Source organism: Ictidomys tridecemlineatus, chromosome X, assembly GCF_052094955.1.
Source record: "Ictidomys tridecemlineatus isolate mIctTri1 chromosome X, mIctTri1.hap1, whole genome shotgun sequence".
NCBI lineage: Eukaryota > Metazoa > Chordata > Mammalia > Rodentia > Sciuridae > Ictidomys > Ictidomys tridecemlineatus.
The window spans coordinates 82,653,495-82,668,526 of NC_135493.1; the positions used below are offsets into that span (position 1 = coordinate 82,653,495).

General features: G+C 37.9%; 1 protein-coding gene across 2 annotated transcripts in view; it reads left to right on the top strand.

Moving 5' to 3' along the window:
- Positions 1–15,032, top strand: part of Nbdy (negative regulator of P-body association) — a 50,647-nt gene that overhangs the window by 1,391 nt on the left and 34,224 nt on the right. Inside the window, exons 2-3 of one of the 2 annotated variants that reach the window (XM_078034793.1) lie at positions 1,110–1,246; positions 4,385–4,679. The gene's annotated coding sequence lies outside the window, so the exon portion shown is untranslated. Of the gene's footprint in view, positions 1–1,109; positions 1,247–4,384; positions 4,680–15,032 lie in introns of those variants that run through there. The other variant, XM_078034792.1, reaches the window with a different exon arrangement.

Below are 15,032 nucleotides of genomic sequence, written 5' to 3' on the forward strand. Positions count from 1 at the left end.
AACAGTGGAAACCACAGAATATTTTCAAGAAAGTGTTATGATTTGTATTTTAGGAATTTAGTTCTTACTTTCAGAAAAGCAGTCTCCTATTTAAATGAGTTTTGTAGAATAAAAAATATAAAACCAATTTTGACCCAAGTCTCAGAGGTCCTTATAATCCAAAGGAGAGAGGCATCATTCCTCATCTATACAGTAAACCTTTGTGGAACATTTGCATTGCATAGGTATTGTGCTGGGAATTTATTTATTTATTATTTATTTTATAGTTGGACACAATACCTTTATTTCACTCATTTATTTTTTTACGTGGTGCTGAGGATCGAACCCAGGGTCTCCTCGTGTGCAACAAACACTGTACCGCTGAGCCACAACCCCAGCCCTGTGCTGGGAATTTTAAGAGGATGGATGACCAAGGCATAATGGCTGGTGCATAGCTGGAGTGAAACAAGATAAATTTGAGTAAATAAGTCAATGAATAAGGGGATAACTGACAACCATGGAGGCTCTAGACATGAGGTGTGGTTGTAGAGCATAGAAAAGAATGAGCTCTGTTTCACTTTTGACATCATATGATGTCATTCCATAGAGTTTTACTTCCTTCATTTTCACCTCAGTCCAGAGGGGTAATGAGGTACCATAGAATAGGCTATAGGGAGAGCAGTGCTCAGCTAGAAAACAAAGGAAGATGTGTAGACAAGAAGTTCAGGAGCTACATAATTTCTCCTTAGTGATTCAAATTATTGAAAATTATAATAATAGTATTTGCTGAAGTTTTTAATGGGCCATAAATAAGGGCTTTGCATATTTTAATTTGTTTAATCACAAGAACTCCACTAAGGAGATTTGTATAGGTCAAAGGAAGTTTGTAACTTGCCAGAAGTTATATAGCACTAAGTAGCTGAGCTGGGATTTGAACTCGGAATGTTTGGTTAGTCTGTGCCCTAAACTGCTGTGCAATATATGCCTTCTGATACTCAGCAGAGAAACTGTTTTGTAGGAATATATCATTGAAATGTGGCCACAATGAAACTTAAGAATCGAGGAGGCTACAGAAAAAAAGAGGTGGACAGTAATTGAAGTGATTTCACCTTAATTTTACTATTTTTCAGTCTTTGAAGGATTGCAGTATGACTCCATTTCCTTGGTGCATTCGTAAAATAGTTCACCCAATGAAGACAATGAAGATTATTTACACTGCTACCCTGCTTTTTCTGATGTTCTGCACCTGGCAGTTGTGATTTTTAAGGTAATCTCTTTACTAAAAATTTATTAAGTAAAGGAGGAAAAAGAGTTGATTTTGACACATTAAAAATAACTACCCACCTGGGTGTGGCACATACTTGTAATCTCAGTGGTTTGGAAGGCTGAGGCAGGAGGATTGAAAATTCAAAGTAAGTCTCAGCAACTCAGCAAGGCCCTAAGCAACTTAGTGAGACCCTATCTCTAAATAAAATATAAAAAGGGGCTGGGGATGTGGTTCAGTGGTTAGGTGCCCCTGGGTTCAATCCCCAGTACTAAAAAACGAAAACCAGCCAAGTGAAAACCAAAAAGCTGGCTCCAATGATAAAATTTAAACCATTTCTACATTATATGAAGCGATATACACCTAATAATAATAATGTAGTCTGCAAGGTTTTTTTTCTTTTAGTTTTACTCCTAATTATAAGTTTCTGTTGTTGCTGCAAAATGAATATTTTAACCATATTTTAAAATTTGTTATAAATGGGAACATGATTGATATTTTCATATATTGATTTTATATGCTGAAGCTTTTCTGAGTTGTATTTATACTAATTATTTATAGAGTTTTAGATTGTCTTTTAACTATAATGTGAATAATGGCAGTTTCTTCCATTCCATTTTTTTTAGCTTGATTTACTATGCTAGCCAGGATCTTTAATACAAGGAAAAATAAAAGCAGTGTAGAGTTTTGTTGCCTTGGTCTTGAGAATTTTATGAAAGTTTCACCCTTTTCAGTAGATTTTCTTTTTTGTGTTAAGAAAGTTTCTATTCCTAGCTTACTAAGAGTTTTAATTATGAATGGTTATGGAGTTTTTAGCCATGTGCTTTGTCTGTATCTACTTCCATAATTATGTTTTTTCCTCCATCAATATGATCATGTAATATTGTGATAAATTACAATAATCAATTTTCTCATGTATTTCCTGCTTTTGGTTAAAACAATACTCACCATTGAGTATTTTGTTTTCTATTTTAATAATTTTTGCTTTTTATATTTCTCTTCTAGTTTCTTTTTATTTGTTCTTTCTTTAATTTAAAAAGTTTGACCTATAGCTCATTAATTTTCTCTTAATTTCTAAAATAAGAAGTTAGGACTTTAAATTTTCGTCTACCACTTTAGAAGAATTTCATGTTAACTATGTGTAGTATTTTTAATCATTCAATATTTGTTACCTTCTACGTTCTCTAATGATTTCTTCTTTGACCTATAAGGTATTTTTTAAAAATTTCTAAACATAGGCTCCTTTTAATAAATTTTATTAATGATTTAAAGAAATCATTAAACTCAATTTTTTCTGCTTTAAAATGTTTTTTTAATGTTGATTACAATAACAAAGTATATACTGGCTGCTTATCCAATAGAATTTGTCAGTATATAACTTTTATTTTCATTAAGTACATAGAAAAAGCATGAGCATGATATTTACTAATGGCATTATTGCTGATTTTGATGCTTGTGTTTTAAACTTTTTATTTTGATTTAATTCCACACTTTAAAAACTATGAGAGGGCTGAGAATGTAGCTCAGTGGTAGAGTGCTTGTGTAACATGTGTGAGGCTCTAAATTCAATCCCTAGCCCAGCAAAAAAAAAATAAATAAAGCCTCTGAGAATATTACAGACGGTGGGTATGGTGGCACATACTTAGAATCCCATCAACTGGGAAGGCTAAGGCAGGACGGTTTCAAGTTTAAAACTGGTCTTATCAGTTTAGTGAGACTCTCAGCAAACTTAGTGAGATGAGACCCTGTCTTAAAACAAAAAAAAAATAAGGAGGACTGGGGATATAGCTCAGTGGTAAAGAGCCCCTGGGTTCAAGAGAATATTCCAAAGAACTCCCATAGATACCCTTTACCCAGGTTCACCAATTAACATTTTGCCACATTTGCTTTATCATTATTTTTCTCTCCCTCATTCCCTCTCCCATTTTCATAGTAAGTTGCAGATATCCTTCCCCTTTACCTGTTAGTACTTCATTATGTGTTTTCTCAGAATGATGACTTTCTTATATGTAACCTTGGTACATGTGTCAAAAACAAGAAATTTTACATTGTTCCAGTATTATTATCTATGTCATACTTTAATTTTACAATTATTCAAAAAATGTCTTTTATAACTATTTTCTTTTCTTGGTAGAAGTTGCAATCTAGATGACAATATCGTATTTAGTTTTTATCTTTCCAGTTCTTAATCTGGAATAGTCCTTCAATTTTTTTTTTCTTTCATGATACTGGCAATTTTTAAAATACAGGACAATCATTTGGTAGAATGTTCTTCAATTTAAGTTTGTTACATATTATTATATCTGGCTTCTTATCCCAATATAATTTGTTAATATATAACTTTTATTTTCCTTAAGTACATAGAAAAAGCATGGGTATGGTATTTATTGACGGCATTATTGCTGATTTTGATTCTTATGTTTTAAACTTTTTGATTGAATTTAACAGTTTAAAAACTTGTGAGAGATCTGAGGATGTAGATCAGTGGTAGATGAATAATATAGACATAATATTTAATATGTAATCTATTTAATATAGTAATATTAATAATATGATAATAATCATTGTTGGAAGGATACTACAGAAGTAATATTGTGTTGTTCTCAGGCCATCATATTGGTGGCATATGATGCTGGTGTGACCCCTTAGGAGTAATATTAACTTTGATTATTTAAGGTGTTGGGTGTTTTCCAGATTAATCCACTCTAAAGTTGCCATTTTTCTTTTTGTAGTTAGTAATTTTGCTGGGAATACTTTGAGACTGTGTGAATATCCTGTTCCTCATCAAACTATTTTCCACTAGCTTTTGCATCCATTGCTAATTCTTGACTGAATTAGTTATTACCAAGATGACTACAAAAATGATAATTTTCAAACTCCATCTTTTTTACTACATTACTAGTTTAAATACTACTTCAAGGAAAAGCTTTTTTCTCCATGTATTTATTCATTTCTTTGAGCACAGATATTTAGTTTATTTCTCAAATAGGATGTTGCTATCATTATTTACTTTAATGCTCAATTGCCCAAATTAAGTCATTGACTGCCCATTCAAATTGTTTCCTCTGTCCTTTTGACATGTCCTATCATTTCATAGATATTTTAACTTACTTTAACATTTCTTTTCTTCCTTACTTTCAGGCTCATCTTGTATTTTCTACTCCATTGACCATTTCTCTATGGGACTCTGGTACTAAGAGATGGTATTTAGAAACTGAGGCATGGGTATATGGATCTTTTTATCTTAACATTTTGTTATTGTTTCTCATTTTAATTTCACTGAGTACAAACATTATTTAGTATTTGTTGAAATGTTTGCCTTATGTCCTTGAGAACATGATCAGTTGTTTCATGTGTACCTGAAAATATTTTGTATATTCTGTTATATGTAGGGTTATATAAATATTCATTAAACTTGTTAATTGTGTTGTTTAAATCTATATCTCTACTAATTTTTTGTGCTAAATCTATCAGTTATCAAGAGAGGTAGATTTAAAATCTCCCACTGTGATTGTGAATTTGTCAACTTCTTGTAGTTCTGTCAATTTTTGTTTTGTGGAATTAAGGCTTTGTTGTTATGTGCATACAAGTCTAGAATAGACAAATATTTATTTTTAAGTGATGCTTTTATCTTCTTGCATTTAAAATCCAGTTTGTTTGCTACTAATATACTTTCACCAGCTTTCCTTTGATTGGTTGCTTCTTTTTCAGTTCTCTTACTTACTTACTTTTTTATCTTTCTTGTATTTTTCAGAAAATGTTCTGCCAAAAATGTCAATGCATTGCTTTGTTTCTAAATTTACTAGTAAGATTTATAATTATCATTAAGGTTAAGTTTATGTATCCAAATAATACTTTTCTTCACTAATTTTTTACTTTATAAAATTTCAACCCAATGGAAAAGTGGAAAGATATCATCAATGTAGATTCATCAGTTACTTGCTTTTTGCTGTATGGGTTTTCTCTTTCTGATTATACACACACACTTTTTTGCTGAACCCTTTGGAAGTAACTTGCAGTTATCATGACACTTATCCCTAAATACTTCATCATGTCTCTTATAAAAACATGCATTTCTGTTATTGCACCTGAAGAAATTTAACACTGATACAATGCTACTGTCTAATACATTGTCCACGCCAAATTTTCTTAGTAATATTTTTATAGCTTTTCATTTGTTCTGATCTAGTCAAGGATCATACATTTTGTTTAGTTATTGTGATTGTTGAGTCTTTTTAAATCTAGAATAGCATTCTTCAATGTTTTGCTTTTAATTTTTCATGATATTGGCATTTCTGATGAGTCCAGGCAGTTGTCCTATATATGTCCACAATATGAACTTGTCTGATTGATTTATTATCACAACATCAATTTAAACATTTCTTTTTTTTTTTTTGATTCTGGGGATTGAACCCAGGGGTGCTTAACCACTAAGCCACATCCCCAGTCCTTTTTAATATTTTATTTAGAGACAGGGTTTCACTGAGTTGTTTAGGGCCTCACTGAATTTCTGAGGCTGGCTTTGAACTCGTGATTTTCTAATCTACTTACACTATTTTTTTTTTCCTGTGGTGCTGGGGATTGAACCCAGGACCTTGTGCAGGCAAGGTAAGCACTCTATTGACTGAGCTATATCTCCAGCCCATAGGTTGATAATTTTTAAGAGGCAAGTATGATCAAGTTCCTTTCCTAGTAATTTTGCTTCTTTGACCTGCTGGCATATCATTTTAATTCCTCCCATATTTTCTTGTATGTATTCTGTATTAGTTTTCTATTGCTATTATATCACGTTTATCACAAATTTTGGAGCTCAAAACAGTACATTTATTATCTTATAATAGGTGAGAAGTCTGGTGTAAGTTTAATCAGAATGAAGTCAAGGTGTTGACCAGTTGTGTTCCTTTCTGGAAGCTCTAGGGGAGAATCTGTATCCTGCCTATTCAGTTGTTGGCAGATCCCAGTTCCTTGCAACTATAGATCCGGATGCTGTTTCTTTGCTGGTTGTCAGCTGAGGGCTGTTCCTGTCTTCTAGAGGCCACCTGCATTCCTTGGTTTATGGACCCTTTTCACCATCTTCAAAGCCAACTATAACAGGTTGAGTCCCTCTCACGCTTAGACTTTCTCCATTTTCTTCTTTCATCATCTGTCTCTGACTCAGGTAGGAAAAGGTCATTTGTACTCATGGAATTAGATCACACCACCTATATAATCTAGAATAATCTCTAAAAAAATCCTTAACCTAATCACATCAACAAAGTTGCTTTTCCCTCTTAAAACAACATAGTCATAGTTTCTGGGAATTATGATGTGGACATCTTTGGGTAGCCAGTATTCTGTCTACCATGGATTCCATTATAGCAGCTAGCCATAACCTAACACCCAGTGTTTGAGCCATCCATTCTTTCATTCAATCAACAAAAAATATGAAAGAACATCTATTAAATTGAGTATCTCTTAAATTTCAGGCATTGCTATAGGTTCCAAGGTTCCAAAAATAATGTATTTAATTCTCCCAAGAAGTCCATAAATGGTTCGCTTAAGTTCTGCAGATAGAGATTAGCATAACAATAAGAGTGTGTACAGGGCCATACCACCTAGATTAGAAGTATCCAGGATAGCCTCTTGTGTAGATCAGTTTCTCAGCAGAGTCTAAGAAAGGGGTCTAAGTATTAAATAAGGATAAGTAATGGTAAAGGGGCAAAAAGAACTTTAAGTAGTGAGAATATAATGACCAAATATATAGAGCTCAAGGTAGCCTGTTCTTTTGGTGGGGGAGGGTTGGTAGAGGTGATGGTAGTTAAATCTACTAGTCATGTAGTTTCCTGCAATGTATTGACTTCTGGGCTTTGGTTAGGTGAGTTTGAAATCCATAGAGTAGGCTCTCAGGAAGGGCCCAGGCTGAACTCAGGTGAAGGCTGAAACTGAAGTTCACAAATGGAATTTCTTCTTTTTCAGGGAAGTCTTTAACTCTGTTCTTAAAGCTTACCAACTGATTGAATCAGATCCACCTCGGTTATCTAGGAGAATCTCATTTGAGTCAACTGATATAGATGTTAATCACATCTACAAAATACCTTCACAGCAACACCTAGATCAGTTTGATTGAATAACTGAGAACTCTAGCCAAGCCAGATTGACATGCCAAAACCTGGAATGATTCTCAGGTTTCTGGCATCAGTATCAATTGAAATCACTATCTGAAATACAGAATAGAATAGAAGGAGCAGGTTTTCAATATGGTCGGTAAGATAGCTAGGTTGAAATTCCTGGCAGGCAGGTAAAAGGTCACAAGAAAGGTAAAAGATCAAGAGTTTTGATCATATAAATAGGCTAAGAAGCAGTCAGTATAAAGATGAAAGTTAAAACCAGAAGTGTAAATTAGATACTATAAAAGAAGATATATGCATATAGAACAAAATTATGAGTTATGGAGAAAATTCTGGTGACCACCACCATTTAAAAATTATATAGAAGGTGGGCTTAGTGGTACACGCCTGTAATCCCAGTGGCTTAGAAGGCAGAGGCAAGAGGATCACAAGTTTGAGGCCAGCCTCAGCAACTTAGGGATACCATGTCTGTAAATAAAAAAAAAAATGTGACTCAGTCATTAAGTGCCCCTTGGTCAGTCCCTGGTACCCCCCAAAAATTATATAGAAAAAGATGAATAGATAAAGGAGAAGTAGGATAATGGGAGAACCTGGGAAAGTTTGCTGCCTGAATTAAAAAAAAATGAATAACAGTGTTGTAAATGGTAGATAATCAGTATTAAAGAATATTCATTAATTTGTAAGTTAAATTCATTGGTGAATTAAGCATGAATAATTTCAGTGCTGTTGTGAGAACAGAAGCCAAATTGCAGTGGGTTGAAGAATTATTAGGAGGTGCCAAATTGAGGCTAGGTGGTGTAGATCACTCTTCGGAGAATATTTAGGGGAAAAGGAAAAATAAAAATTGGATGAGATTTAAAAAGTGAATTGGGGCTGTGGTTCTGGCTCAGAAGTAGAGCACTTGCCTAGCCTGTGTGAGGCACTGGGTTCGATCCTTGGCACCACATAAAAATGAATAAATAAAGTTATAAAAAAAGTCTTGTATCTATTTAAAAATTTTTTTAAAAATATGAATTATAACTAAAATAATTAAGAGAATATAAAAATAATGGTAGAAACTTGCTCAGGTTTTTTTGCTGAAAGTAATAAGAGGAAGAGAGTGATGATACAAGAGAAAACTATTCATAACTGAGAAAGAAGAAATAGGCCTGGTTGTTAGAGGGAGATGCAGTTACAAGAGAAGAACTTAATTTCTTCTTTGGATGAGATTAGAGTAATTGTTCTTAACGAATGAAGGTGGTATAATCCTGAGAGGATGGTTTGAAAGTTTGTGAAAGGTGTTCAAGATCATCATAATGATTGGAAGGCTTTCTGGCATATTGTGGGTAGGATCAGATTGCTAAACGGCCTGCAATATGCAAGAGAGCCTGTACAAAGATTTTTCAACATCCCATAAAACCTTTGAATATCCTATTTGATGTTCACGTAGGTGAAAATCCTATTTATATTAAATTAGGCCTTGAATTGAATGTCATCTTATCTACAAACATTTTTAATATACACTGACTTTTCCAGGAGTGCAACTATAATGTAAACCAAAATAAGATCTTACTTTGTTTTGTTCAGTATCTTACCAAGAATGTTGATCATTTTGAAAATCTACCCAAAATGCTGCTCTTGGATATTTAAGACATTAATAACAATACATCTACATCAGTCAGCATTTGTAGCTGCCACATTTTACAGACATTGAATTTATATATTGAAATACATTTTATCTCATTATAAATTATGTCTTTTTCATTTTATAAATATAGATTTTTAAATTATTTTTTGAGTTTTACTTTAATACAGTAAAATAGGCATTAAAATATTTGAAAAAGGGAGTGAGATAGGATTGGAAAACATTGGCCCAGACAAAAGAATGAATGAAAATTCTGGTAAGTTTTAAGTAGAAATGCAGAGATTTATGAGAATGGCTTATATATCAGGCTTTGTGTTAGAGGTTGCTGTAACTAATTCTCAAACCCACCAAATACATTTCAGTCCTAATCGCAATCAACCCTTTTGTAACATTAAAAATTCTCTTCTCTTTTCTATAACGTCTTTCTCTTCTAAGCTCTCTCTTTACATATTTGGCCATTGTTTCTCAATTTTCTTTCCTAAATAATTCTTCTCTGCTTGGATTCTTGGATTTGTAGATCCTGAATCTCCCTGTTTTAATACTTACTTCTGCTTGGCAGTAGCACCCACTGTCTTGAGTTAAATTAAATGTATATATGCAGATAATCCCCAAATTTGTATCTCTAACACAAGACTTTACACCAAGCTTCAGACTCATGTAAATTGCAAACTCTGTACATGCTTCCTCAGCACCTCAATGGAACATGGACAACAAACAGTGAACTCTTCACCATACCAGCAGGACTATACACCTCTTCCTTATTCATGATACTAGGACACATATCATGTTTCTGCTCTTACTGCCACCATTTAATCTGTCATCAGGTTATAATGAATATTCCCTCAAACTTTCTCATAAATTTGTCATTTCTATTCCATTTCCCAAATACTGGATTAGACCCTCACCATTTCTTCCTAAATGTGAATAATAATTTGTTAATTGCTTTCCTGCCTATACTACTGCCTATTGACTCTTGGTGCCACCTCTAGAATGAATTCTTTAAAATAAATAAATATCTAACCCTATAATTTTCCTACTTAAAATACTTTGAAGATTTCCTGTTTTCTTTTTTTAAATATATTTTTTTAATTTTTTAGTTATAGTCAGACACAATACCTTTATTTTATTTATTTATTTTTATGTGGTGCTGAGGATCGAACCCAGGGCCTCACATGTGCTAGGCAAGTGCTCTACTGCTGAGCCACAACCCCAGCCTGAAGATTTCCTGTTTTCTATGAAAAAGTCTTAGTATACTTGAAAAAATTCTTCATGGCACAGCTCAAATTCCATCCCAAATGTATGTAAGCTTTTTAATATGAGTGCCTCTGAGGATATATTGAAGTTACTCTTATTTCATGCTCATTTATTCATAGAGATACCAGTGCCTCACATCTTTACCCACAAGTATACCAAATGCACATAATTATTTAGTCCTCCTTATCTATTATACTTTCAGGAAATTATACCTTGATATCATCCTCTGATTCTAGAATAGCTTCCTCTTTGGTACTTCTGTGCATATTATTTGTACCTGTTTCCACAGAGAAAATAACAAAATGGTGGATGCAAATAATAATAATACCCTAATTCCAACTTGCTAATTGTGGATGTGAAAGAGAAGTAGAATGCTCATAGAACATTGTAGGTTTGTTTCTTCATTTCTGCTTTTTTTTCTTTTTAGTACTGGGGATTGAACTCAGGGATACTCGACCACTGAGTCACATCCCCAGCCCTATTTTGTATTTTATTTAGAGACAAGTTTTCACTGAGTTGCTTAGTGCCTCACCATTGCTAAGGCTGGGTTTGAACTCATGATCCTCCTGTCTCAGCCTCCCATTGGGATTATAGGCGTAAGCCACCACACCTGGCCATTTTTGAATTTTTACCACAGTGGTTGTACATGGGAATGTGTATATCTTTTTTCATAATTGGAAGTGTGCACATAATAGCAGGATCATGGTTCACAATTTCCCTTTCTTATGGGTAGGTCCTACAGGCACACTCTGGGGGGCATCCCATCAACAAGAGCTTTGTGGGTGGTGTGTTCTTTCTCTGAGAAGGAGGCTGCTTGTGTTGCCCTGCAACTCCAAGTGTTGGTTACCACCCTATGAAGGATTCCTGCACTAGATCCTTGAAAACAGCCCAAGTGGAGTGAGGATATATATTCTCCTAGTCCTCCTTCTCTTCCTCGCATACACTCTCCTTTTTGCTTTGCCTCTCACTTCCTACTGTTAGCCAGTTCATGGCTCCTGTTCTGTTGAAGAAAGCAAGTATCCTTTCTCTGCTTGTTTCTTTTGGGAAAATGCACCATGCTAGCTAGCATGATGGGGACACTCCACCCTTTCTTGAAATAAAGCAGAGTTAAGAGTCACCAGTAGAGACTACTTTTTTCCTACAAAAAAATTCATCCATGTTACTTGCAAATGTAGAAAGTCCCTGGACATACTACCAGCAAAAGACCTGAAGGCTTTCAAATTCCTGCCAGGTGTGCCCTGTATCCTTTTCTTGTCTTCCAATCCTGTGCACACAACAGTTTGGAATTGTGTGTACCTGCATACTGTCTCTGCCATTTCCTCATGAACTCTTTGTCATTTCCACATGAACGCTCCCAGACACCCACAGATACACCTGTACGTACATGGGTTTCCCCTCCCACAAACTAAACCATCCCTACTGGCACACCTAAAGACACACTGGGGCATGGCCTGGAACACCCCTTCCCCCTGCTTATATATCTAGACACACACTCCCATCACCCATTTGGTGTCTGAGAAAAGGTCAGGCAACCATTCTCTAGTTGAACCCTGGCTACCATGTGGCAACTCTTGGTCTCTTCTTACAAATGAAAAAAAAGAAAGTTATCAACTAGGCCTAAAGAACGGGTGGAAAAGGTAAAAAGTTAAACAGCACTCGCCCCCCCCCCCCTTCCAGTAAGGACCTTAAGGAGTCCTCTGCTGAGGCCCTGTTGCTTTGATGTGACCATCTCCAGCTCAGGTCAGCCTGCCCAGTCAGACTGGATTCAGTTGTTAGTTTCCTCATCCTAAGGAAGTTCCTCCCTCACAACCTGTGGCTTCAGGTTGCAGTGGCCTTTCCTGCCTGCATTGGCCTAGGCAGCTCAAGTTGCCTTCAGACCTTATCAAGGAATCCAGAACAGTAGGGAAACCTTGAGCCAGGCAGCACTGTGACCAGAACTCGGCACCGTGGGAGCCGGCCTAGCATTTGAATCCTGGAGTGGAGTCACAGTGAGCCCCAGGATGTGTTAATTCTCTTTTCCTTCTTGCAAGCACAGGATTTAAGGAAGATGGAAAAGTGGGCGTGGGCGGGGCCGGGGTGGGGGGGGGGTGGGGAAAGCTGCTGGAACCGGGATTCCTGCAGTGTCTCCAGCATCTGGTTTGTGGTGAGTTGGTTTTGGTTCTGAATTTGGGGAGTGGGTGGGAGAGCTTGGTGGCCAGTTTTTTCTTTCTCCTTCCCCGGGGCTTTAGACTAGGGGCTTTAGACTACTTTTTTTTTTTTGAGATAGAAAGGGCGGGGGGAGCATAATATTTGAAATTTGTGGAGCCATACTGCCATCAAGCGGAACGTGTTTCTGGAAAGGGAGCTACCAGGAACCCTAAAGCTAGATGGACACCAGCAACACGCAGGAGACCAAGAGCTGACCCACCTCCACCGAGGGCGAACTTGCTCTGTGCTCATTCCCAGGAGTAAGGGCGCCCTGGCTCCTCTGCCAAGGAACACACAGGAAGAAAAGGCTGGCAGTGGAAGGCCCGCCATGGCTGCTACAGGCAGTGGTCAGGGACAGCTTAGCGTAAACCACGGGGTCTCCAAAACCTCCAGGTTGCTATGTACCCAGCAAGGAAAGGCGCTTCCTGAAGTCAGTGCAGGCGCACCTGCAACTCCTCAGACGCCAGAGCCCACCGCCAGACTCAAGCTCGCTCAGCAGCCAGCAGCCTCTCCTGGACCTGCCCTAAAATGGCGCTGCAGGAAGCTCCGCCCCCTGGGCTGGTTGGTGCAGCGCTGCTGCCTGCAGGGTCCCAGGGCCCCTGGACCTGCTGCTTTTCCTGGCTACAGCCCTGAGGGCAGGCAGGCTTTCCCCTGTTTTGGACCCCTGGTGGGGAGACCCTTGCTTGGCCAGAGTATGCTTGCTCCCGTCCTGGCTCTAAATGCCCTATCCACACCATTCGGGTGCCAGGCTGTTGGCATAAGGCAAGTGTCCTTTGTGCCTGGGCTTTTCAGAAACTATTTCCCAGAAATGGTACTGTATTAACACAACTAAGTCTCACCTTTCCATACCTCACCTTACCTTCATCTTTGTAACCTGAAGAACACCAAATATGGGACTAAGGTCACTTTCAGCCAGGCTTTCGGCCTGTCACTCTAGGCTATTCTGGGAGTAAACCAGCCTTTCCTCTTTGTTAACTTTGGATTCACCACTAGCTTGGTATGTAGTCTTGGTGGAGTTTCTGTACATGGCCAAACACCTCTTCCATTGGCCTGATCTGTCCTACCTGCATGCACCAAACCCCCTCCACTGGTTCTGCAGGATGTGGAGGTAAGAGAAAATAGACCTACACATTCCCCTAGGAAGCTGCATGTCCCTCCTGTACAGGCACCAGAGTATCTTGTTTGTGTTGCATTTCCCTTCTGGGTAGGAAACTCATTTTGGTCCAGGGACCGTGAGCCTTAAGCCAAGGCTGTCAGGTGCAAGAAGGGCTGCCAAGAATGAATACACCATGCCAGGGAACCTGATGGGACAAGAAGGTCAGAAGGGGCACTCTCCCTGTGCCTCAGTTCACCTTCCTCATAGGACCCCAGGCACTCCTTTGTACTCCTGGGGAGGTTGGACTCCTGGGATGGGTGGCACTTCATGGAAGGCTACCGGTATGCTCAGTACAATGCATTCTTTAACTGGCTGAGATAAAAGCATCCCTGGACACAGGCATGGGTAGCCATGCTGGCCTGCTTCAATTCCACACCAGGAGCAGATACTTAGATTTGTGCTCAGTGGTTCTAGATCTACTCCGATTTATCTTTGGGGTAAGATGTAGGTGGTGGAAGAGGTAGGGTGGTAGGCTAGATACAAGAAGCCCTGTGTCTTTAGAAGTGGTGGTGTTCTAGAGGCCTGTGAGTTATCCCCATTACACAGACCTCTCCTCTTTGAACCTGAGATGTAGGGCCTGCTGATTATTCACCCTGTAAATTAAATGAAAAGAGAAGGTGGTAGATAATAGAGTAGGGATGGGAGTGGGTGGGTGTGTTTATGCAACTATGCCTGTATGCCTCTGTGTGTGTGTGTGTGTGTGTGTGTGTGTGTGTGTGTGTGTGTGTGTGTAGAGGAAGTCAGACCACTAGTTCAAAGATTTTCATATAGATAGGCCACCTCAAGTAGTAGGACATGTATGAAGGGCTGGTTTGAATGACAGGCCCTGATCATCTTGTTCTGAGAGTTCCTTCAACTAACATCAATGCTCAGTTCCTGCAGATAAGTGTGCCTGGTGCATCATTCCCCAGCATGCCCAATATCTGCTCTATTCTTAGAGGTGTAGACCACAGAGGGAAGGCAGTGATCTCAACAAAGTAAGCTAGACATCCCAGAACATTAGAGTGCCCGGAGTATCCTGCAAACACTTCCAAGTGTGTATTCAAATTTTTGTCCATGCTTCTACTCTAAGATGCTGCTGGAACTATAGCAACATTTATATATAGGGAAAGAACCAAAAAGCATCAGCACACATATCTGAAACAGCAGCCACATTTAAACAAGGTTCTGTCAGCTCTCAACTACTGCGGACCTTGTCCTGTTCTATAATAATCAGAAGGCTGCCTCTCATACCTGCTTAGAGAAAAGCTGGGGAGAGAGAAATGCAGGAACCTAAACACACCACTGATGGGATACCCCCTCTCAGGGTCACAGGTCTTTGTTTCACATTGAGCTGCACTTACTTCTCACCCTTGGGGACAGCTAAGCATGTCTATGTCCTCTCTTTATGCATGCACGTTTAAGCTGAGGAGAGCAGGTCCATGTACCCATGCTCCCATACTCAATCATAGGATATTCACC